Raw genomic sequence first — 25,912 nt, forward strand, 5'->3', positions numbered from 1 at the left:
GAAAACCAAATGTTTGTTTTCTACCAAACGCCTACAGCAAGTTTCCAACACAAACCCACTGAAACAATGGTAAACAAGCTCCCTTTCACTTACAAAACCATTTTCCAAACACGGCTTATCTTTTTAAGCCAGATTCACAAAGCATTTTCCTCAAGAAATAATGCTGCAAGGTGAAGTCCTTGCCGGGCCAGAGAAGGTTAACAGCTCAAACTGTCAACTAAGGATTCTATGTGTGCTCGCAGGAAACAGCACAGTCCTTACAGGTGGCGCCTTTCCGTGCCCCACACAGAAACGGGGTGGGGGTGCAAGAAGACCACGACAAAGAAGAGACGAACAGTAACCAGTCAGAACATGGAAGGCAGACAGTGTTTGAAGCTGTATTTGCCACCGCAACAGAGGCACACTGGTCCTCCATGGCTGTGTTGTATTACGTTTTGTTTTGAGACGGTCTTGGTGAACCTGGTACTGATTATCGTACCCTAGAAGTTTTAAACTGGTGGAATCCTCTTGCCTCAGCCTCTTGAGTGCTAGGATTGAGGCATGCACCATCACACCCAACTAGTCCTCTTTTCCATGGACATATATGTATATGTCTAAGTGTGCGTACGCATATGAGCTCTTTGCCAATAAATGTGTCGAAGCCTCTTGAACTTTATAGGAAGCTGAGATAACTAACGGCACTTGCCCACCCATGCCCCAGCACCCAGTTCAGAAGTGACAAAGGTGACAGCGTGGTGCTAAGGGTGGACCTGGGAGTCACAGAGGCAAGGGTCACTTGAGACTGGTCAGGTCAGCGTCTGACATAGAGGAAGAAAGATGAATGTTCAACTCTGTACCAACCCTAGCTCTGCCCTCGACAGCTCTGCCCTCGACAGCTCTGCCCTCGACAGCTCTGCCCTCGACAGCTCTGCCCGCGACAGCTCTGCCCTCGACAGCTCTGCCCTCGACAGCTCTGCCCTCGACAGCTCTGCCCTCGACAGCTCTGCCCTCGACAGCTCTGCCCTCAGCAGCTCTGCCCTCAGCAGCTCTGCCCTCAGCAGCTCTGCCCTCAGCAGCTCTGCCCTCAGCAGCTCTGCCCTCAGCAGCTCTGCCCTCAGCAGCTCTGCCCTCAGCAGCTCTGCCCTCAGCAGCTCTGCCCTCAACAGCTCTGCCCTCAACAGCTCTGCCCTCAACAGCTCTGCCCTCAACAGCTCTGCCCTCAACAGCTCTGTCCTCAGGCAAGTTATAAAATCTCCCCAGGCCTCCCTCCGTGTTTCATCTGCAAAATGGAACACATCCTCCTCCAAGCATGTGTGGGCATGGAAGAGGTTTCATGGAAGCCCCTGGTGTGGGCTTCTCCTGGCATGGCTCGTTCCTGTCTTGGTTTAGTCTGTTTCCTGCTCTGTGAAGGAGAGCTGGTGTGGGAGCCCCGCAAGCAGAGAGCCAGTAATGATAGGGTGCTGTGGGGATTACAGGAGACTGACGCCCACCAACCTGCCAATTCCAGCTCTAAACAAATTCTGTCTATTAATGGGCCCCAAGACCTGTGGGGGTGATCCAAAGGTCACACACATGGGAAAATGCTTCAGACAGTCAATACTACCAGCAGAACAAACCGCTTCATAACAGGCAGGCTGCCATTTTTGTGATTTGAATTTTAAGCACTGATGCTTTAAAACAATATTCAGAAAAACGCCAGGCCAGCAGCTGTATCTTGATCCTGCGCCCCGTCCCTGTGGCTCAGGTCACCTGGTCTCTGGAAAGCATTCTTCCTGGAGCGACTACTAACGGGCTGCTGTGCTAACTAACATCAGCTGGGCTCACAGAATATCAGACAGTGAGGCTTAGCAGCCTCGCTCAAAAGGCAACCAAAGAGCAAGAGGCTGCTTGCTTTTGCCTTGAGCATGGCCAGGCAGCCAGCAAAGGGCCAGCAACTCCATCCCTCCTCCATTCTTGCCACAGGAAACTGACAATGAGGGACAAGACAGACATGACTGGATCACCCCCTCAAAAGGAAGAAAAGGTCTTTCCAATGAATCTGCCACAAGCTCCAAAGGAGCCCCGTGGAAGTCTAAGAGCCCAGAGAGGTTAACTCCAAGTCTGCTGTGGTATAAACAGCTGGCCCCTGCTTAGGTGTTACTTCCTCACTGCCTTACCCCAAAAGAGCAGCCTCCCTGTTCCCTATGCTACTTTCTGAGAAAGCTGCTATCTGGCATCATGTCATATGCTCATCACCTGTTGTCACTTGTTGCCCCACAAAAACAGATCCCTAAGAAAGGGGGAGGCAGCCACTGAGATGGTTCAGCAAGTCAAGGTGCTCACTGCCAAGCATGGCAACCAGAGTTCGATCCCTGGGACCCACATGGTGGTAGTAGAATATCCATAAGTTGTCCTTTGACCAACAGACAGACAGACAGACAGACAGACACACACACACACACACACACACACACACACACACACACACAGGTGGCATGCCCTCCCAACACACATGCTATAAATAAACAAAAATGTAATTTAAAGAATTTCAAGAATATAGCCTCCGTGGGCAGAAACCTATTTATCCACTGCTGTGTCCCAAAGCCAGCACACAGCAGGCACTTTATTTACTGGATAAATGACTAAATGAATACTGCACACAAAACCTAAATAAGCTTTTTGTGTCCTCCTTAGAAAATTCCAAATAGATCAGGCTTGGGGGCACAGGCCTGTAATCCCAGCACTTGGGAGGCACAGACAGGAGGAACCTCAACTACACAGCAAGTATGAACCCACTCTGAGCTACGAGACTGTTCCAGTGAAAGACAAGAACGGAAGGGAGGGAGGGAAGAAGGGAGGGAGGAAAAGAAGACCTTAATACAGTTCAGCACATCTCAGAAAGTGTCAGCTATGAAGACTGCTCAGAAGGTAACACACCGTAGTCGCTATGAGAAAGGGAAGCAGAACTTAAGCCCAGTCCAACTCTAGAAGACCAAGAGAGGCAGAGAAACACCATGAAAACGTTGCTCCCGTGAAAATGCATTCCTTTCAGGACACCGACTTCCAGAGCAGCAGCAGAGCAAAGGGTCCTCCCAGGAAAGGAGGGCAGCCCTGGGTGGTGGCAACATTTCACACCTCCGCCAGGAAAACCAAACCTCTGCAGACAGCTACCTACCGGGGGCCACAAGGAATCTGGGCAGGAGACCTGAAGCCATCCATTCCCAGCAGGGGAGGCCCACGGCTAGCCGAGCAAAGGGCTACAAGGCAGGAGGCAAAGCTAACATTGCACTTTTCATAAGACACCGTTGTTTTTTGTTCTGTTTTGTTCGAGACAAGGTCTCATGTAGCTCAGGCTGGCCTCAAACTTGCCATTTAGCAGAAGATGACCTTGAATTCCTGATCCTCCTACCTCTACCTACCTATCAAATGCTTTGATTGGCCTATGCTACACCGGGTTTATACTGTGATGGAATTGAACCCAGGGCTTGGTGTGTAGTAGGCAAGCTCTCTACCGACAGAGCTACATCCCAAGTCCTCATTGTTCCTCTTCCTCCACAAATTTTGAATCAAGACCTGGCTGGGTAGCTCATGTGCCCCAACACCTACCTACAACACATTTTATTCTCAAATAGATTTCTGAAATTGTGTTATTCACAGTAAAAAGCATGCAGTGCCTCATCCATAACTAATAGAAAAAGCAATTTAGCTGACAACTTAGTTCTGGGGAAAGCACTCACAGGTCAAGGGCTGCAACATCTTTCAACTCAGAGAAATCAGCACAGGAGCACCTGAGAAGTGAGTATACGGTGGGTGTTACAAATACACACCCTAAAACCACCCTTGGACAAAATGACCCTTACAGGGAACACAGAACCCTGGGTCCTGGGGAGAGTGGAGAGGTCCATTTTCTAGAAGCCCTTCTGAAGACTGCATAACTCTACTCTCCCAAATGAAGCCTGGCTACAGGTCCAATGGGCCATCCAATGACCCATGAGTACAATGCCAAATGAACGTTCTACCCTCCAATGAAAACTGTGATCTGCAAACAGAACACTGCCTTTCCAACCTTCTCTTCAAACTTCCTGTCTATTTTAAATCAGTTGTTTTGAACATCTAAATACATGCAAAACTTGGTCTGTACACACATGGGGTACACATGTCTCCAAATGGGTCAGTGGCCCCAAAGAAACTAGCTTTTTAAAGAAATAAACATTTTATTTTGTGTGTGCCAAGGCACACATGTGTGATGTAAGCTTTGGGTCAATTTTCCTGTCCCTGCGTTCTATGTTGTCATAGCGTGCTTGGGCTGAGATTATAGAGGTTAGCTACCACATCCATCTTCTGACCTGGGTTCCAGAAATTGGATTCGGGGTCTCAGAGGTATGTGACAAATGCTTTTACCTGCTGAGCCATCTTGCCCACCTAGAAGCTAACATTCATTAAAGGGTACCTGTTATGGTTTGAATATGAAGTGGTCCCCCAAAGGGCTCATGGGTTGAAGGTTTGGTGCCCAAGGCAGCAGTGTTCAGGTGTGGTTGTGAGAGGTAACTGAGGGCTCTAATGTCATCCCCAGAGTAAGCCCTTGATGTAGTCATAGTTCATCAGGACAGATATGAAGGTGACATCTAGAACCCCAGCACTAGGGCAGCTATGACAGAAGGGCAGTGATTTTGGGGCTAACCTGGGCTACATAGTGAGTTCTGGGGGCTAACCTGGGCTACATAGTGAGTTCTAGGTCAGTCTAGGATACAAACTGAGATCTGTTGTTTAAAAAGGCAAGAGACTGGAGAGCTGGATCAGCGGCTGAGAGCACTGTTCTTCCAGAAGACCTGGGTTCAATTCCCAGCACCCACATGGCAGCTCACAACAGTCTATAACTTCAGTTCTAGGGGATCTGACACTCTCTTTCCAGGCACCAGGCACACATGAGGTACACAGATATACACATGCAAACAAAACACCCATACACATAAAAAAATAAAATTTAAATAAATTTTTAAAAAGGCAAAAGGGGTAGAGACTAACCATAGGAAATAAATCACTACAGGAGGGCTTTAGCCTGGACAAGAGCAGATGTACTCTCTCCCAAACCCTACCCAACAACCCCATCCTACATGCCCCCCCACACACATCTCCCACTCCACCCCTACTCATCCCCCATCCCTTCACCCCCATCTCCTCTACCCCTTCCCCCCCCCCCATTTCACAGCCCCCATCAAGCGAGCAGGCAGCCTCTCGGTTTGCCACGGTAACAGTCTACCTCACCTCAGGCCCAAAGCAAGGGAGCTGGCCAACCTTGGCCTTAAACGCCGAAACTGTGAGCAAAACTAACCCTTCTCCTCTAAGTTTCTCCCTCCGGTATTTCGCCACAGTGACTGACACAGCAGAATTGTAAGCTGCGTTATTTCAGGGAACTCGGGGTTCTCGGAGCTGGCCTTCGATGAGTAAGGGTCCTAGCAGTTTGTTTGGAATCAAAACTGTCTCTCTCTCTCGGTACAAGAGGCCAGCCTGGGCTACAGAGTGAGTTCCAGGAAAGGCGCAGAACTACACAGAGAAACCCTGTCTCAAAAAACAAAAGAACAAAAAAATCCCAGCACAGGAGGATCATTGCAAGTTCAAGGCCAGCCAGGACTACTTAGCAAGCTCCTGTCAAAAGAAAAAAAAAATGTAATTATCATATAAATTACATGACTTTTCTACTTCCCCCAACTCTGGCTGGAGCCTGCTGTGATCACCCCCATTTTCTACAAAGCCCAGGAGAAAATGACTGGTGGTTCTAAAGATGTCACTTTCATTACAAGTCACCCAGTGGTGACATGTGGCAATTTGAAGACTTCTTCCCAAAGTGGCTAAAGATACAGAGCTGAACTGAGGGCTTGCTGTGTTCTGGTGGATGACCTGCTGCCACTTTTTCTAACCCAAAAAGTAGCATTCTATTTGGAAAATAGTCCATTTTAGAAAAAGATACTTTTGCACTATTATTTCCAAGATGACTAGATGTACAAAAGGAGAAGTTACAATCTGCTGAGAAAATTGCAAAATAATTCCTAACTCTATTTGCTGTAATTCCAAAGTCTAGAAAATGAATGATTGTGAGCTGTCTCAGACTCATTATCCTAACTGGAATCTCTGTCAAGTCACACAAAAGCACATATAGTACAGACACTCTTCCTGGGAAATCATGCAACAGTATGCCTATAAAGTGTAAGTCACCAAGCAAATAAAGACTTTAGTCTCAAATACCTTCAGTATCTACGACAGCATATGTGCATAAGATCTGGGCAGTGGTGGCGCATGCCTTTAATCCCAGCACTCGGGAGGCAGAGGCAGGTGGATCTCTGTGAGTTTGAGGCCAGCCTGGGCTACAGAGTGAGTTCCAGGACAGGCTCCAAAGCTACACAGAGAAACCCTGTCTCAAAAAACAAAAACAAACAAACAAAAAAAGAAGTGATGGGCAATGCACCTTCAACAGAGGCAGAGTCATGAAAAGCAGAGGTACTGGTTATCTAGTTGGTTTTCATGCCAAGTTTTTTGTTTTCCATAAAATCTTGCAAATCCCCTGGGCAGGATGGCATGTGCCTGTAGTCTCAGTAGCTCAGAAGGCGGAGGTGGGAGAATTTCTTGGCTTCAGAAGTTCAAGGCTACTCTGGAAGCAACTTGCTGAAGTGACAAGAGAGAGAAGGCTAGAGAGATGACTCAGCTGTTAGGAGCACTTGCTGTTCTTACAGAGGACCCAGGTTCAATTCCCACCACTCACATGGCAGCTCACAACTATCATAACTTCCATTCTAGGGGATCCAGCACCCTTTTCTGGCCTCCATGGGCCAGACAGGGATGCAGTACATATACATACAGGCAAAACATTCATACAGATAAAATATAAAATGAGTGAGAGAGAGGGGGGAGTGGGAGAGAAGACCCTGCCTGAGAGAGAGAGAGAGAGAGAGAGGGAGAGAGGGAGAGGGAGGGAGAGAGAGAGAGAGAGAGAGAGAGAGAGAGAGAGAGAGAGAGAGAGAAGAGAAAAAAAAGGAAAGAAAAGAAAAAGACAAACAACCCAACATTAAGCACAGGACCACCCACTACTCTGGTCACAGGATACAACCTCAACATTTGACCCGCGCATTGTGGTAGCCTCTCATTAAAAGAAGTTCGTGAAGTAGGGAGGCAAGCCAAACGGAGAGGGCGTCAGAGCAAGGGAAGCCAGCTGAAGGCTTACTTAGTGCAGCAGGAAGTCATCTGCACCTGGACAATTTGCACCTGGACAATTAAGGGCCAAGCCCCGACTCCTCTGTATTTAAAATCCACAGTACTGACTCTTCATTAAACTTAGATGAGTCTCACAGTAGGTTTTCTGTAATTACCAACAGCTTGCATTACCAGCTCAGGAGATGGCTCTGTCAATGAAGAGATCCAGTTTCTTAAGTGGTACCTCCCAGATATGCCGTGTGTGTGTGTGTGTGTGTGTGTGTGTGTGTGTGTGTGTGTGTGTGTGTGTACCTCCCAGATATGCCGTGTGTGTGTGTGTGTGTGTGTGTGTGTGTGTGTGTGTACCTTCCAGATATGCCCACTGTGTGTGTGTGTCTCCCTGTGTGTGTGTGTGTGTGTGTGTTTACCTTCCAGATATGCCCACTGTGTGTGTGTGTCTCCCTGTGTGTGTGTGTGTGTGTGTGTGTGTACACACGCACACGCACCACCAACGGGCTAAGGACTCCTCAGAAGTAGTAAGAAAGGAACACTTTCTTCCTTTAAGAGCCAGGTTCCTGACTCCCAGACCACTGGGGGAGAAAACGGAAGCAGCAACAGCGGACACCTGACTTAAATTCCGGGGCTGGAGATGTAACTGAGTGGTGGAGCTCTTGCCCAGCACGAGCCCTGCCCTAGATTTAGTCCTCAGCATCGCAATGGTTGCTTGTGTGTGTGTGTGTGTGTGTGTGTGTGTGTGTGTGTGTGTGGTGGTGGTGGTGAAGGTGGCTGGTTCTGGCAACAGGTTCTGCAAAACCGTCACCTACTATCAGCTTTAGCACGTCCTGTGATGCCTCTACAAGAATGGTCTTTCTGAAAGCAAGTTTGTCTCTACTGCCTCTGGCCAGACTGGAAGGGGAGACTAAGACACAGCATACACTCCTGAGCAGGGCTCACCATCACACAACACAAGCTGCACAAGGGTGGGTTCCAGGCCAGCTGGAGGCTGCCACAGCAGGTGGGTGGACTCAGAAGCAGGAAAGGGCAAGCTGAAGCCCCAAACTTTGAGGAAGGAGCAGTTGCCAGTGGCCAAAGTCATACTGCTGGGAGCGCCAGGCTTCCTGGTCCTCTCCGACTCAGGCAAGAATTACGGCACCCACCAGAAAAGCCATGCGCAGAGTGGTGTAGAATGAAGAAGCAAGGTAAACAGTAAGACAGAAGAGGAGAAGGAAGGAGAGAACCAAAGAGAAGCGAAGAGAAGCCCTGTGAGAAGTCAGAGGGACAATCTTTCAAGAGAAACTGAGAAGCCAGGAAAGAGAAAATACCCTGGGGCCCCGGCCGGGGGCCAAGCTCATGTGACACTGTCTCCACAAAGGCACTAAGGATTTGAGCTACAGGGGCTAGTGGCCAGGTGTCCAAGGACAGGCACGCTGCGTAGCCTCACCCCTGCTAGGAAGTGGACCTCTTCTCTGGTCACCAGAGTTTTCACTCCCGGAACCAAGCCCGGAAGGGAAAACAGCTGGGTACTTAACTAGATACAAAAGAAGTAACAAAGATACTGAAAAATCAATTGAAACTCTGAAATATACTAAGTATTTTCTTCAAGTTAAAAAGAAGAGGAAGGAGAAGATGGAGGGGAAAACCGATACACTGATTTATAAACTATTAGTTTGGGAGAAAAGAATCTAATTAACCATTTTGTAATTAAGAACTCAGGCTTAATGCTATCCTAGGTATCCAAACACTTGCCCTAAGACTCTTCAAAGGCACCTGCACCTCAGCACTTGGAAGGTAGAGGCAGGAGATCCAGAGTTCAAGGTCACCCTCAGCTAGAGGAGTTCAAGGTCTCTCCAGGCTACATGACTGTAGAACCCCCTGAAAACTAGAACTGTGGGGTGGTCTAGAGGTCACAGCGCTGCATTCCCATCGCGAGACTCTGGGCCTGCCTGGTCATTCCCTCAGCACAGCCACTATCTAACGTGAAGTGAGTCCTGTGGAACTGCTGGATAACCAACCCACCCAACCCAAGGCACGAATAACCTAGGTTATAGCCCTTTAACAAGCCTCAAAGAACCGGCTTGAAATCACCCCAGTAGTTACATATTAGATGATGCTTCTTTTCTTTTTCTGGTTTTTTTTTTTTTTTTTTTTTTTTTTGGATACAGGGACGGACTCACTATGTCTCTTGACTGGTGACTTTTACCTCAGTCAGAAACTATCATGTTTCTGGTTCTTTGCCTATCTGTCAGGGTGCTTCCCTCCTCCATCCCTCCATCCAGCATCACACTTTTGAAGCAGCTGACGTGGCCCTGAGAGGTGAAAGTGAAGCCTAAGGCCTGAACTCAGGTACCAGCCCCTCGACACACTGCAGTCTACATTAGAACTAGGAAATGGGCCGGATGGTGGTGCATGCCTTTAATCCCAGCACTTGGGAGGCAGAGGCAGGTGGATCTCTGTGAGTTTGAGGCCAGCCTGGTCTACAGAGTGAGTTTCAGGACAGTCAGGCCTGTTACACAGAGAAACCCTGTCTCAAAAAAAAAAAAAAAGACTAGGAAATGGAACCTTCTGGTTTCTACTTTAAATATCAACTTAAGCATTTGTATAAATGAACTCCTAAAACAGAAACATGAGTCTAAAAATATACCGTCTCTCCTCAGCATGCCATGAAACACCCATCTTACCCAGCACTAACGGAGCCGTAGGGTGCCTGCTGTGTATTCACTCATGGGTTGAGGCTAGGGTACCCACTTCAGCACTGAGGGAGGAGCCCAGGTGAGTGGGCTGCCATCCCAGAAGAGCAAGCTGGGGCCAATGTCAACTGCAGACACCACGTGCTTACAGGCCACGGAAGCTAAGTTCAGAAATAGTTAAAGCTGCAAAGTCTCCAGGATTCCTCCAAAGCTCTGGATCAAAATAGGAAAAGTTCAATTTTGATGTTTAAAGGTTAACACCCTAGCATCATAAACGCATGCAATCCTTTGGAGGAGCCTCCTGACAGTTGCCCCAAGAAATGCTCAGCCCTGGGCTTACGATGCTAGCTGCCAAAACACCTCTGCTGCCTAATGCAGCAGTTGTGTGGTGGGTCTTTTTCCTTCTCTAAGATTTTTGAGACCACAAATCAGATCTCCCGAAATAAAATTCACTTCAGACTATTAGGCCTCCTAGGAACACACTCTCAATCACAGTCAAAGCCTTAAGACAAAGCCAAGTTGAACAAATGAGTTTGGTCTCTGGCTCAGAGTATGATCAATAGTCATTTCTGCTGGGAGTTTTAGCCTTAAAAAAAAAAAATTAATGTTCCTGCTTTACTCTTAACCTCCCCACCAGGATGGAACGCTACTCACCCTATTCCTGCAGGCTTTGGTCTACCCTGGGAAATTAGAACAAAGCAGCTCCTTCCCACTGGGCTTTCTACACTACCCTGACTTATTTTCCACTTCGATCTCACGTCTGAATTTCACTGGGGCAGCAGCTCCACTCTCCCTGAGGACAGCTCCTCCAGGTTCCAAAGGGCGGGTGCTGGGGTTCCTGAACTCTGTAGAGGGCATGAGGTAGATGGAAACCCAGAGGGTACATCAAATTAGTAAGTGATTGGGTGGGTGCTGCTCCACATTTCTCCTGTCTGCCTGACACATGGCGATGGATGTGTAGGGAATGGCAGCTGGGTGCTCTTAGTTCGCCTGGAAGTAGGGGCAAGGTCCAATGCATGTTCAGCTTGTGTTAGGTCCTGGGTTCAATCTTGGTACACTCCCCCTAAGTGAGTCCCTGTTGTGAAATAGCATCCAAAAAGTCTTTTTTTTTTTTTTTTTTCCTTTTCGAGATAGGGTTTCTCTATAACCCTGGCTGTCCTGGAACTTGCTCTGTAGACCAGGCTGGCCTTGAACTCAGAGATCCTCCTGCCTCCCCTGTGCCATATTAAAGGCATGCGCCACCACTGCCCAGCCCAAGAAGTGATTTCTCACAAGCATCTGACACTGAGGACACCCAGGTGGCTCCTGGGTCCAAGCGGGCAGTGTTCCCACCATTTTAACAGGCTAGAAGGAAATGCTCAACTGGTGACTTTGGTGATAGAGCCAGCCTGTGGTGACCATTTGCTCATCTCAGCTACAGTCACAGCTGGCCCTCTGGACAGCTTTCACCTCAGCCACACTGATACGCCCATTTAGTACCATTAAGTCAATATAAACGCTGCAGGAGGCTACGCTCCTGGCTTTTTTGCCAGAGCTGAGGACCAAACCCAGGGTCTTGCGCTTGCCAAGCAAGCGCTCTACCACTGAGCTAAATCCCCAACCCGCTCCTGGCTTTTTATTTGTATCATTAAGCACGTGCACCTCTCCTCTCCTCAACCCCTTCCCCCCACACACACCTGAACTCCATAGGGAGTTCCCACAGTCTACCTTATACAGACATCTGCATGCTTGCTGAAGTCGGCCAGAGGGTCTGTTTTAAGATCCGCCTAGTTGTGCCTAGGTCTAGGAGACAATCTTCACTAGCATATCATGAGCCAGGATATGGCCTATCTCCTGTTGAGCTTTCCATCATAATTAAGATGTTCTCTATTGGTTCCATGATCAGGCCCCACACAGAGTAAATCCCAGAGGGGTTCTCCTTGGGGGCCATATGACCCCTCCTTCTTGGCTCTGCCTCCAACGCTGACTCCCCCCCTCCTCCGCCCCATATGCTGCAGGTTTCCCAACTGCTCAACCTCACACATAAGTCTGCAGACACTCCAGCCCTCTCTCAGTGTCAGCTTCCACCAAAACTTCCTTCCTGATCACCACTGTCATGCCAAGGCACCTACCAAGTCACACAGGCCCTTGTTACCTACGTCCACACTTTTCTTCTACATCACTGCAGGCCCTTGAGGCCTTCTTAACCAGACTTGCAAGTCTCCCAGAAAACACAGGTCCTGCTCATCAGGACACCTCTCCTCCCCTCTCGGGCTAGGGATGCAGTCAGAGGCCCTAGTGTCATGTCCGTCGCTATGACAAAATACCTGGCCAAAAGCAACACAGGAGAAGGCTTTCCTTGGCCTGCAATTCCACATCGCTGGCTATCACTGAGTAAGGTAAGGCAAGAACTTGATGTCAGGCCTGCCCCCTATTCCACACAGCAAACCTCCAACTAAGAAACTCACTTCACAATCCAAGAAGTACAGCAGGAACCATGGAGGATGCTGCTTGCTGGCCAGCAGACAGACAGACACTCAACTGTACAGCTCAAAGTCACCTACCTAGGTAGTGGAGCGCCCACAGTGGGCTGGACCCTCCTATCAATTAACAGTCAAGACAACACCACACAGATATGCCCACACACCATTCTGATCTACACAATTCTCCAACTGAGATTCTCTTCCAAAATATTTCTACCTTGCATCAAGCTTCCAAAGTTAACTAAAACACTCACTCACCCTCCCAGCCCCACACAAGAGGAATACCTCTTCTCTGGCATCTGAGGCCCTGGTGGAGACAGAGTCCCTTTCTTCCATGCAGATAGTACATCACACCAATTCTCTCTTCTAAATCATAAAGCTGTGGATGGAACTGACACACCATCTTGGTCAAAGTCTGGGGAAGACAGAAGTTTCTGTTTCCCTGGGGCACGAACACAGAGACACAGACGCAGAGCTGTGGGCGCTGGCAGCTGGGCACTCCCCAGTTCATTTGAAGTGGGTCTGAGGAAGAAAGCAAGTCAGCCAAGGTGAACTGCCAGTCTGCACACAGCTGTGGTCTCTTCAGCAGGGAGGCTCTCAAGAGCAGAAAGCCTCTTGCTCCCAGGAAGCAACCACAGTTCCTTCCCACGACTTCCTGAAGCCCTCTTTACTGCCCACCTGGAACAATGCTTTAGCAGTACCAGTGGCTACAAGCAAATATGTGCCCAACAGATTATCCTCCTACACACACTGGCAAAGCACTGGCTCAGGCAAGTGAGAGGAGAGAGACAAACATGAGCAGCCAAGTCCTCTGTGGAGGAGATCCTGCAACCTGACCACAGGCCACACACACAAGTCACTAACCTAGAGGTCAGCTTCTGGTGGCATGCATATGAGCAAGGGGAAGATGCTACTTGAGGCTAAATGCAGGAACCCTGTTCAGACAAGGGCCCACCCTTAACCCGACTCTTGCAATGGGGCAAGCCAATGTCTCTGAAATCTCAACAGAGGAATGTAAAGTGTTTCCTCAGAACCAGGTGCTTCCTCTAAACCTACCCGGTAGCTCCCAAGATGGACTGCTGCAGACTCTGCCCTGCCTCTCTCCTCCTGTTCTGTTAGTCTGCTTTAAAAATTACTCCAACTTGCCGGGTGGCGCTCGCCTTTAATCCCAGCACTCAGGAGGCAGAGCCAGGCAGATCTCTGTGAGTTCGAGGCTAGCCTGGTCTACAGAGTGAGCTCCAGGACAGGCACCAAAACTACACAGAGAAAACCAACAACAACAAAAATTACTCGACCTCTTCAATAAGCCCCAACTGTGAAGAGCATTCCTCAGCTGAGTTGCCCACACTTTCTGGTGTACTCTGACTCAGTCATTTGCTCATTCACTAGGAGTTTCAGAAGCCTGGACAATGGCAGATACTGTGCTAGGCACCTAATAGAGAGTAAATCAACAAGTCTTGTGGAATATTAACTATGTAAACGTGGTACATTTGCTGCAGACTATTACTTTAATTGTATAAAGATGTGTTACATTTGATTTTGCTGCATGTGTTTAATTGTGTAAAGATGGGTTGCATTTATTTCACCTTGCCTGCCTAAGGCACCTGATTGGTCTAATAAAGAGCTGAACAGCCAATAGCTAGGCAGGAGAGGGATGGGCAGGGCTGGCAGGAAGAGAGAACAAGCAGGAAGAGAAATCTAGAACAACCGAGAATGAGGCGAGAACGAGGGAGATGCCCGGGGCCAGAAGCCAGGCAGCCATCAGCAACAGACACAGGGTAGGACATACAAGAAGAAAAGGTGAAAACCCTAGAGAAACGGGTTAAGTTAGAAGAGTTAGCAAGAAACAAACATAAGAGAAGGCCGAGCATTCATAACTACTAAGTCTGTGTCATGATCTGGAAGCTGGTTGGTGCCCCCAGCCCCCAGAGACACACAAGGTCTCTCTGTCCTCCTGGAGAGAAGGGGAAAGCCACTGTTTATTAAAGAATACAGAATAACCACCTGTGATAGTCTCTATAAAAAGGGGAAGAAAAAAGGGACATGAGCAGTGTGGTAAGCCCTGAGGACGGCTCAGTACCCAAATGTCCAGCTCCCTTCTAGCCAGGGCTGGAAAAGTGGCCAGCACCCCTAAGTAGTACTAGGAGACAGGCCCAGGCTGAAGGAGGCAAGCAAGAGGATTAAATCACATGCTCAGAATGGAATCTTAACTAGTCTTTCACAGGGTGCACAGAGACATCACATGAGCATTTCAGGATTTTTTTTTTTCATTTATTACATTTTTATCTATTCATTGTGCGGAGGTCAGAGGACAACTGGAGAACTGGTTCTCTCCTTCTACCATGTTGGGCCTGGAGATTGAACCCGGGCCATCAGACTTGACCTGCTGAGCCCCCCCCCCCCCAGCCCTGTGGGTTTTTTAAAAGACTATTTCTGCTGTCTACAGTAAACGGACTGGAAAGGAGCATTAGGAGCCGCGGGCAGTCAGTGCAGTCTTTCAGACAAAAAGTCAGCCATCTGACAGTGGTGGCAGCCAAGAGGCTCACCCAGGAGATGCGGACATCAACAGCACACAGCAAGGGTGCGGCAAACCGCAGAGAGAGGCCAGCTTGTGTCCGCCATGAGGAGAACCACCCACGGCCCCCAGCAGGAGGCCGGCTGTGGAAGCCCTGCAGCTTCATAGAACACCTCCTTGGCACCTGACTTTCAGAATGTCTACATAAATCTAAGGCCAATGTCCAAGTCCCTGATGTCAAATGTTTATCAACTGACCATTTTACTGTGCCCTGGGGATAAAGAAGTGCCCAGACATCCCGTGCCCTCTGCAGCTGTCACTTCCCAGCCCCTGGGTGTCATATCGGAACAGCCTCTAACCCTCACAGTAGTGTACCCAACGTTTTCTGAAGCCTTCAGACTTCAGGGCTCCTTTCCTAGGTTCAGGAGACACTACAGCACCAAATGCAACTGTTCTGAGTCTCTGAGACCACACTGAAGACCCTAAACCCCACTCAGTGGTCCTCCCTTCCATCACATAACCAATACACCGAGCTCAGGAAATACACGTGACTCGTACACTTACGTTTGCTGCTCTGATTAGTTGCGCTGGAGGCTGGAGAGATGGCTCAGCCATTAAAGGTTAGACTCCTAACCAAAATAAAAATTAGTCCTGTTGGGCTCTTAACGCCACGGCTGATGTTTCTGGCCTCAGCGTTTCTGTGGTGTTGAGGATTAAATTCTGCCCCTTGCACATGCTAAGCACATTCCCAGCCAAGACTGGGATTTCCATTGTCTAAGATGACCACATAGAACTAGTGAAACTAAAAGTACTTAAAATTTAATAAATTGAAGCTTCAGTTACTCCATGGCTAATTACCACCTTCCAAATGGTCATCGCATATGGTAAGTGGCAACCACTAGAGAGCCCAGTCCCAGAATGAGCTACAGACAGTTGTAAGCCATCTGTCAGTACTGGGAACTGAACCCAGGTCCTCTGCAACAGCAGTTGCTCTTAACCATGGAGCCTTCTCTCTAGCCCTTTACTCGTCCCAGCCAAGGCTACAAAGATTTCCAAGAAGTTTTCATTTTGGATGGTGAATTTCAACACCAAGGACATTTCTCTGTGATCACACCTGTCACATGAGTTTTCAGTTTAAAGATACACATACCGAGTGACTGAAAATCCACCAAGGTGCTCCAGCGTGAAACCACCTGAGAAAGAGATGGGGAAATGCAGCATGTGTGACTGGAGGCAGCATCCGCCTCTGGTCCCAACACCGCGGAGGTGGAGGCAGCGGGATCGGGAGTTCAGGCCTTCTTCAGCAACATTCAGAATTCAAGGGCAGTTTACCATGCTTAAGATCCTATTTCAAGCTGGATGGTGGTGCACTCCTTTAATCCCAGAACGGAGGCAGAGGCAGGTGGATCTGTGAGTTTGAGGCCAGCCTGGTCTACAGAGTAAGTTCCAGGACAGCCAGGGCTACACAACAAAACCCTATCTCAAAACAAAACAAACAAAATCCTATTTCAAACTGAAAAAAAAAAAAGATATTATTGAAACTACATGATGAGTGCACAGGTTCTATTATATTATCTTCTCTCTCTCTCTCCCCGAGACAGGGTTTCTCTGTGGAGTTTTGGAGCCTGTCCTGGATCTCACTTTGTAGACCAGGCTGGCCTCAAACTCACAGAGATCTGCCTGCCTCTGCCTCCCAAGTGCTGGGATTGAAGGCATATGCCACCACTGCCCGGCCCTATTATCTTATCTTTTACACAGTGTATTTATTTTTTTCCAAGCTAAAAGACTCTAAAAGCTAATTCAATGATATACAAATTTGGGCATAATGAAAACTTTCTAGGAAAACATAAACCATCACATGGTTGGGTTTATACTATTTTATCACTGACCATACCAAATCAAAGAACCAAAGCAATGGACTTCATGATCTTAGGGTACAGCTGTCCTTATGAATGTCAAAACAGGACACCACATCTTACTAGAGATGGGGCTTGGACAGGTACTACACATTAGCAACATCTGACCACCTAATAATAAAGCCACTGGTTTCTGATGCCTCTTAAGGAAAAACAAAAACAACAACCTACTTCCCACATCCAGTACTAAAGCAGACACTAGGCCAGAAGGCTCGGGGGCAATATCACTTGTGCCCTGTCTGACAGCCTGGGTTCAACTTCCAGGACCCACATGGGGGGAAGGGAGAACCAACTCCCAAAAGTTGTCATCTGATCTCCACGTTAGCTTTGGCATGCACAAGCACACGCACACACACAAACACACAAATTAATAAATGTAGTTTTATTTTTTTAATCAGACACTAGCACCAGCTTCCAGTTCAGCTGGCTCCGTACCAAGCACTGGGTCTGATGCAGGGCCTCCTGCAGGCAGGGCTGGCTCTCTACAGAAGCAGGTACTTTGCCTGAGAACGCCTCAGAAAACCTGCAAGGCAGCCATCCATCCATCCACCTTTTACCTGGACCGTGGGGGGGGGGGGGTCAAGTTTCCCACTGCTGAGTCAGCAAACCCTTATTCACAGCTCTTCCTATCCATTCCAGGAACGGCCCTCAGGGGTCACTCAATCTCACAAGCACAGGAGGCCCAAGAGGTTAAGAAACTTGCCAAGGCCTCTCAAGAGCTGCCTGGCTCTGGAGGCCCTTCTACTGTGTCCCAAGCTAGGCACGCACAAAAGCTATGCTGGCCATCATATGGCTCTACCCCTGGTCAGCACAGCCACACTGCCCACCGGTCACTCCCTCTCCTACAGTACTCTTCTCCTTCCCAGAGCCCTGTTCATCCCCTTCAGAGTGATTCCACACTCCCTACTGGTCGGGATGTATGATACATTCAGTACATCTGTTGGCTCGTCTACTGTCTAGACCACAGAAGGTGCCACGGGCAGGTGGGGACCACATCTGTTTTGCTCCCCATCAGATTCCCAATGCCAAGCACAGTGCTCAGGACCAGGAAAAACTCACACACTTGGTAATTGACAACCACTGCTCAGTCAGTCCTTTCAAAGGGGCATTTTTTAAATTCTCTACTTTAAACACAAATAATAAATATTAACATTTTTAGGAATACTGCTTGAAAGACAGCATTGGGTATAAGAATGGACCAAGAATTGGGTAAGAGCTAAGTGGTGATGGCACACACCTTTGATCCCAGCACTAGGGAGGCAGTGGCAGGTGAATCTCTGTGAGTTCAAGGACAGCCTAGTCTACAGAGTGAGTTCCAGGACAGCTAAGGCCACGCAAGAGAAATCTTGAATCAAAACCAAAAAAGAAAAAGAAAAAAACAAAGAAAGAATTGGGTAAGAGAGTAAACCAACTTATGCAAACTTTAAATAGCAAAGGGGAAACAACACTGATTCTGACAGACAACTTGCAGATACCAATAGTGGTGTTTGATCCTAAATAAGATTAGGACTGTGAGGCTGGAGAGATGGCTTAGCGGTTAAGGGCACTGACTGCTCTTCCAGAGGACCCGGGTTCAATCCCCAGCACCCACATGGCAGCTCACAACTGTCTGTAACTCCAGTTCCAAAGGACCCTCACACAGGCAAAACACCAATACATAATAAATAAGAATACATCAATTACTTAAAAAAAAAAAAAAAAAGATTAGGACTGAAGCCACCTCCTCACCCCTTTGCCATTCTCAACTGTGAGGATAGCTAGGGAGGTGCCAGGGTCTCAGTTCAACAGTCTCCTAGGAGAAAGCTCTGAGGACCAATGTTCCAGGCAAACCCAGCAGACAGAGGTCACTTCATTGTTTCAAAGCCTACCTGAGTTTCCCATCCTGTGAGAGTCCACAGAAAAGGCCATGTTCTTCTCTCAATAGTCCCATTTATGCTCAGTGACCTGCCACTCACTGGCTTTGTTCACCAAAGAAAAACCCTTCCTTTCAAGGACTTAACTCCCCTCTAACTTCTGTAGGAGTTATCTTTAGGCTTAACCAAGTTGTCCCAAAGTCACTCAGATTTGAACAAGTACAGGCCGGAAGGCTCTGACCTCAGAGGGGAGGACTCTCCCCTTTCAACCCGGGAAAGCTACGGGGCACAGGGCTTAAAAGGTTCCCGAATGGGGTGAGACACGTGAGCATAGCCACGGAACTCACGCTGGAGCAGCACAAGGCTGGACTCCGATCCCTGCTGTAAGATTCTGACTGTCTGTGATCTTGCCAATAGTTAACCTCTTTGAACCTCAGTCTTTCCGTAGCCAGGCTTAGTGACACACGCCTTTAATCCCAGCACTCAGAAGGCAGAGGCAGGTGGATCTCTGTGAGTTCAAAGACAGCCGGGTCTATGTAGCAAAATCCAGGACACCCAGGACTACATAGACCCTGTCTCACACCCCCTCCCAAAAACAAACAAACAAACAAACTGAGAATGTTCTAAAGTTTGAACCAGGTACAAGCTTAGACCTAGGGCACAGCAATTCTCCCTAAATTATAACCAGTCCCATTGTTATCAATTGTTAATTGTTTCCTACTTTTCTTTTTGAGACAGGGTCTCACTATGTAGCCTTGGCTATACTGGAATTTGCTATGTAGTCCAGACTGGCCTCTAACTCATAAGACATCTGCCTACCAAGTGCTATTTTCCACTTTTCAAAACACTGTCACAAACAGCCGAGTGAGATTCTGAAAGTCTTGAATGAGACTCTCAAATGATAGTACACACCTGTAATCCCAGCTACTCTAGAAACAGAAGCAAAATCAAGGCCAGCCTGGGCTATGACATGAAACTCAATCTCCAAAACAAGAAGTTCTGAATGGAGTAATTCCTTTCAACCACAGAATACCTCAGCTCCTTGGGTTCATAAGCTCCTGTACTGTGAGACTGTGTTGGGGCTGGAGGCAAGGGGACAAGTAATTAAGAAAGGAGGTCCTCAATTGGAGAGAACTTTCCCTGGGTGAAGATGTACCTAGGAGTGCAGGGCTCTGTTCACGTCCTCCAGTGCCACTCCAGAGCGTCTCCACACCCGTGTCTTCTAGCATCCCTCTTATTTGCAGAGTCTCAGTTCATGTCATATCATCACGACCAGAAAGCGTTCGGGAAGGAACACCACAGAATCTCTATAATCTCAAGTCACTTTCAAACTCCCGAGGAAGAACACAGCAGTACGAACACAGCAGTACGGAGTTCCAGGCTTTTTACACCGATCTTTATTTTTAAGTGGGGGATTAAAGGTGACAAAGAACTTAATGAACAGACAGGACAAAGGGAGCTGACTGGCCATGGCTCATTAGTTCCTGAAATTAATGCTTCTCATGGGGACAACAGTCAGCTAAAGGACAGCACTCCGGGAAAACTAGAAACTGTACCTCCAGCCCATGAGCCCAATTCATGGGTTATCATGAGGACTCTGTTTCCTGAATGTTCCAAAGCTCTAGCCCAGAGCCACCTACAATTAACTGTTCACTCTGCCATTTGAGAACATCAACTGTTATGGGGGCTCACTGTATGCTGAGTACATGAGTGACCTCATTTAACCCTCCTCCTAACTTCCGGTAAATAATGTACTACCATCATCCATTAGGCTAAGACCCCTGACTGTAAGACACACCAGTGCTTTATACACCAAAACACATTTCATGTGCCACTGTAAGACTTCATAAGTCTTTAGATGATTGTTGTTAGGGATGAGAAGACAATACAGATTGCACTGTCTTGGTATTGCAACACCATGAACATTGTGTCTACAGATGAAGAGACTGAGGTACAGAGAGCAATACCCCCAAGGTTGCAGAGCTGGAGAGCAGACACAATGAGTTCCCAGGAAGCCTGACCACTTTTCTCCAGAGTTCCTAAGGATCTCCCTCAAACTGCACCCAGCAGAGAGGTGGGACACAGTGGCTGACTGTTCGCTCCCACAGCACAGCAGCTCATTAGCTGGAGCCGCGTCCGCCTGTCATACAGACGCTGCTCTAGATCAACTCTCATAAACTCCACTTGGCTCCCAGGAAAAGGAATGTGGTGCAATGGGAAAGCACATGTTGGGATCAAACATCCCTACGTGGAAGGTCCAGCTCTGTCCAGTGTGAGCTTGTCGCCCTGGTTAAGTCACAGATAATCCTGAGCCCCTTTCCTCCTCCATAAAAACAGGTGACCACCCTGCCCCCAGAGGCTGCTGCAGGACAAGACTGGGAAGCGTGGGTGGCAGAGACAGACTTGAAAAACCATTCTTTGCAGTGAAGTCAACTTCTGCTCAGGGATAGAATCAAAGAACATCCCCTCCACAACTCCTAAGTGAAACCCCTAGAAGGTATTAAAGGTCAAACAGGATAAAAGAGATGCTTTAATTAATTAATTATTTTTTAAGTGCATTAGTGTTTTTGTCATGGGTTTCCGGTCACCTGGAACTAGACAGTTGTGAGCTGCCATGTGGGTGCTGGGAATTGAACCTGGGTCTTCTGGAAGAGCAGTCAGTGCTCTTAACCACTGAGCCATCTCTCCAGCCCAAGAAAGAATTTCTTGAGGAGGAGAAAAACGAGAAAGGAAAAAAAAAAAAAACTAGAGGCACCCAGAAGATAAGGGCAGTGTTCTTTAATGCTCTTCCTAGCATGTAAGAGAATCACAGGAAAAAGGCAAAGACACCTAAAATCAAGACACTCGTCAACAGACACAAGGGTGAGTTTAATTTATACTAAAGCCTGACACAGAAACTGGTCTTTGAAGAGTCAGTTTGATATCAAAGTAATCCACAGTGGAAGGATCTCTCCCTTTCTCTGTTTTTATTAAGCAACACTCTGAACATCTCTCCCCTTCTTCCTTCAGGAGCCTCAGAAAACAAGAGCTTTTGACTTGGAAGGAACCCTTCCTGTTCCCCCACCTTTAGCATATCCACAAAGCCTCGAAGATTCTAGCACACCACAGACTCACAGTAAAAAGTTATCAAATAAATGCCCTTTCTTGACTCTAGGCAATTTCTTTGTTCATAAAACCCTACAATTATTCTATCTAAAGTGTAATCAAGCTGGAAATGTGGCTCAGTTGGTAGAGGGCTTGCCTAGCATGTGCGAAGCCCTGGCTTTGATTCCCAGCACCACATAAACCTGGTGTGGTAGTGTAGGCCTGTGATCCCAGCACTCAGGAATTGGCGGCAGAGGGATCAGAAGTTCAATGTCATCCTCAGCTAGGTAACAAGTTTGAGGCCAGCCTGGAATAAAGACCTTTTCTCAAAGTACATACATATACGTACACATATGCATACATACATACCACACAGCCTAACCTCTGCCTCTTTTCCTAGCAGCAGACTAAGAACATAATCTCTAATAATACACAGTAGTATGTCTGGCATATGCTGTATCTCTTTTATCACTCAGCCCAAACCACTCTTCAACTTGAACTTCCTCCTCATCTGTCCTTGGACAACCTGTCAGTGAACTTCATTACCACCATGTTCTGGTCTGAATCGCCTCGTTCATCTTCTCCTCTCCCGTAGATAAGTATGTGCAAGTGCAGTCCCCCAGAGCCCTCCACTACCCTCTCCAAGTCTTCATGTCCACTCCCAGAGGAGCTCAGGTAGCAAAGACATCAGCAAAACTGACTCCATTCTCTCAGCCTCAAGAGCTTCACCTGTTCTGAAGACTCTGAAAGGTACTGAATCCTTTAAGGGTTGGGAAAAGCTAACAGAAACGGCGGTTTCACCCTACCAGTACAAGATAAGCTTTCCCTGAATGCCATTCCAGTACAAAACTCAAACCCAGACCCTTCCAACTCCCTTCCCTAAGGGTCAAAGTTCACCTGTCCCTCCATTCTTCCTTATTATTTGCCACCTAAGAGTCACTGTTCTTCGAGTTTAATCAGGCTCTTGAGATGTCTGCTCTATATCCTTTGGGGAGAATAATCAAAATATTTGAAAGACTATTCCTCTCAATTGAGCTTTGGACGATGTTGTCAAGACATTTAGACCTCACACAGAACGGGGTGCACAACCTGTGTGCTCAAGGATCCCACACTTTTCCTTCAACTCTAAAAAAGTATGTCCTCCTTACACAGTATCTATGAAATCTAATGACAAACTGCTCCTTAGCTCTGAAAAAAAAAAAAAAAAAGCGAGGGTGTTTAACAGACTTTGCCCTTAAATTTGATGCCGTGTAACCATAACAACTGATGGTTTAGGTAACCATCAACCCACTGAGGGGCTATGTTCTCCAAAATATCCTTCTCAGTGGGGGTTAAACTCCCCTGCACTAACTCCCGCGCGGAGTCGGCGCTCCGGAGTGGCGTGTGGTGCAATGGAGCCGGCGGTTCCCGTCCCCGCTGCGGTCCCCGGGTCTCCGCCGCCACCATCATCCCCGCGCTCCCAGCGGGGCAGCTGGCGTTAGGCCTCAGCCCAATGTCACTTGTTAACCTTCCGATCTCCCCGGGTTTCGGTGCGCCGCCGCCTCCCTTCTAAAGCACACAAATCACCCCCTCGGTCCCCGGCGTCCGCCAGGAGTTGCAGAAAAACAAGCGAGGCGCCGAAAGCCGCTGACAGATTCGCGCAAAAGTAACCGCGCTTCTCCACTCCCAAGCTTCTCCCACGGTGGCCGAGGGGGCGGCGGGAAGCCGAGGCCCCACGCACAGAAGTGACAAGTGTTTTCCTTCAGCGAGCTTGTGGATGCTGCTTCCCGGGACCTACACCGAGCGGGGGGGGGGGGGGGGGGACGACGCTGGACTGGGACCCGCAGGCTGCACCTCTCTAGCCCCGGGGCGACCCCGCCCCGCCCGGCCACCAAGCAGGAAAGGGATCTCCCAGAGCCACCCGTGCCGGCGTCCCGAGCCCCAGCAGCGTGGAAAAGGCTGAACTGAGCCCCGCTGCGCCAACGGCTGCGGGAGCTGCGGGTACCCCGGCGCCGGGCCACCCCAGCCCGGGGCCTGCTCCGCCCGACGCTCCCTGCCGCCCCACCTAGCCCCGGGCGCGCTCACCCTGGATCCGCTGGCTGCCTCATCCTACTGCGCCGGCGCCCGTGCTCCGCGGCCGCCGCGGCTCCGGCTCGGGCTCTGGCTGGGGCCGCCGTGCTGCCGCCCGCCCGCCCCCGGGCACCGGCCGCCCCGCCCCGCCGGCGGACCCGCCCCGCGGCCGCGGCCCCCACCACCAACCACAGGGCGGAGGGGGCGGAGCCAGCCGCGCACCAGACACGACCAATCCAGCCTGTGCCGCGCGCCTGCGAGAGGCCGCGGGGATCGGCCGGCGATTGGTCAGGGCTGTTAAAGGAGCCGCGGCGCTACGGACCAGCGAGAAGGGGCAGCCCCGAGGTACAGCGAGTTACCTGGCAGAGGCCCAGTGGGTGGAGCAATGAGTTTCTCTCTCCCAATGAGGCTGAGGCGCCTTCCCCAGTTTTTTTTTTTTTCATTACTTAATTTCCTCTTCCCTGCAATTTAGCAACAAGTGCCTCCAACCGGGAGGGAAACCGAGGTTACAAAACATCTGGAGCTCTCTGGCTAGGCAGATTCTTACGAATTAAGAGGTGATCGGACACATCTATCCTTGTCCTGCCAATTCCAGAAACTGGATTAAAAAGGCAATTTCCGAGCTCCTCCTCCTCCTCCTCCTCCTCCACACCTGACCGTAACAACCAATCCCAAACTGATAAGTAGAATTAGCGCCTAGAACTCCTGTGACGTAAATAAATCATATCATATTATAATCTTGGGTTTTTTGATATAGGGTCTCCTGTAGACCAGACTGGTTTCAGATTTGATATGTAACCAAAGATAGCTTTGAACTCTTAGCCTCCTCCCTCGGCCTCCCAGGGTTAGGACTGTAGGTAAACACCATCACACCTGATTAACTAAATTTACCTTAGAGAAAAGGTATCTGGGGGCGGGAGGCGGAAAATTACTTTTAAGATGCGTTTTCACTTAAAAGATTTTCTTGGGATGGTGAGGGCTATTTTACATTTACTAATTACTTATGGGGGGAGCACCGAGAGCAGGCAGGACGCTGCCTGTTGGCAGATTGGGACAGAACTCTCTGTTTACCCACTTTGCCTTCTAAATGAGTGGGTCCCACACTTCAGCATCAGACCATCCCAGAGACTTTTAGCATGCAGATTCCTAAGTCTCACACAAAGTCTCTAATTCGCTATCACTGAATGGGTCTGTGACATTTCAACACTCTTTCCCCGGGAGATTCTGTGGTGGTATTGTGTTCCCCAAAATATTGTGCACCCTAATAAATTTATCTGGGGTCAGAGAACAGACAGCCACTAGATACAGAACCAAAAATGGTGGCTAGAAAATGGGTCAGAGCAAGCTATAGCAGAAGCTAGGCGGTGGTGGTACACGCCTTTAATCCCAGCACTTGAGAGGCAGAGCCAGGTGGATCTTTGTGTGTTCAAGGATACAGCCAGCAAGGTGACACACACCTTTAATCCCAGGGAGTGGGGGCAGAAAGAGAAAGATTATATAAGGCGTGAAGACCAGAAACTAGTTAAGCATTTGGCTGGTTAAGCTTTTAGGCTTTGGAGCAGCAGTTCAGCTGAGAGCCATTGGGATGAGGACACAGAGGCTTCCAGCCTGAGGAAACAAGACCAGCTGAGGAACTAGCACGGTGAGGTAGCTGTGGCTTGTTCTGTGTCTCTGATCTTCCAGCATTCACCCCAATAACTGGCCTCAGGTTTGATTTCATTAATAAGTACCTTTAAGATTCCCGTTACAAGATTCTGCTAGGGAGGACTCCGAGGGCCATCCTCTTTTGAGTCTGTCATAGCTGTGACAACAAAGCTCAACTGCCAAAAATAAAGCTAGACTCTCCTTTATGATCCAAATCCATAGCATGTTTGGGAGGCTTGCTAGTTAGTAAATCTAGAGATCACAAACTCAAAGTGGTGAGTTCCCTGAATGGGACATAGCAAGGACTGAATTTAGATGGGCCCTAGAAGCAACAGATAGATGACAGCTTGAACTCCTGCTGGAGGAAAGATCAAGGTACTCTAGGAAGTCAGTCTTGTTCTCTGACCAGTGAGACAATGCATAAACATTTGAATGGCACACACGCCTTCGTCAACACTCGTCACTAGGACCAGTCATAACTCCAGAAGGATACCCTGCCCCCTTGGTGTCACATTCCAATGTCATCATCAAGCCCTACTGCCTACCCTCCTGGCCAAAT

General features: G+C 48.7%; 1 protein-coding gene across 3 annotated transcripts in view; it reads right to left on the reverse strand.

Moving 5' to 3' along the window:
* Nucleotides 1-23,857, reverse strand: part of Tex2 (testis expressed 2) — a 117,273-nt gene extending 93,416 nt beyond the window's left edge. For 2 of the 3 annotated variants that reach the window (XM_036195544.1, XM_036195543.1), the window contains exon 1: nucleotides 23,725-23,856. The gene's annotated coding sequence lies outside the window, so the exon portion shown is untranslated. Of the gene's footprint in view, nucleotides 1-23,724 lie in introns of all 3 variants that reach the window. The other variant, XM_036195546.1, reaches the window with a different exon arrangement.
* Nucleotides 23,858-25,912: the final 2,055 nt, after the last annotated feature.

The sequence above is a fragment of the Onychomys torridus genome, chromosome 8, assembly GCF_903995425.1.
Source record: "Onychomys torridus chromosome 8, mOncTor1.1, whole genome shotgun sequence".
NCBI classification, from domain to species: domain Eukaryota; kingdom Metazoa; phylum Chordata; class Mammalia; order Rodentia; family Cricetidae; genus Onychomys; species Onychomys torridus.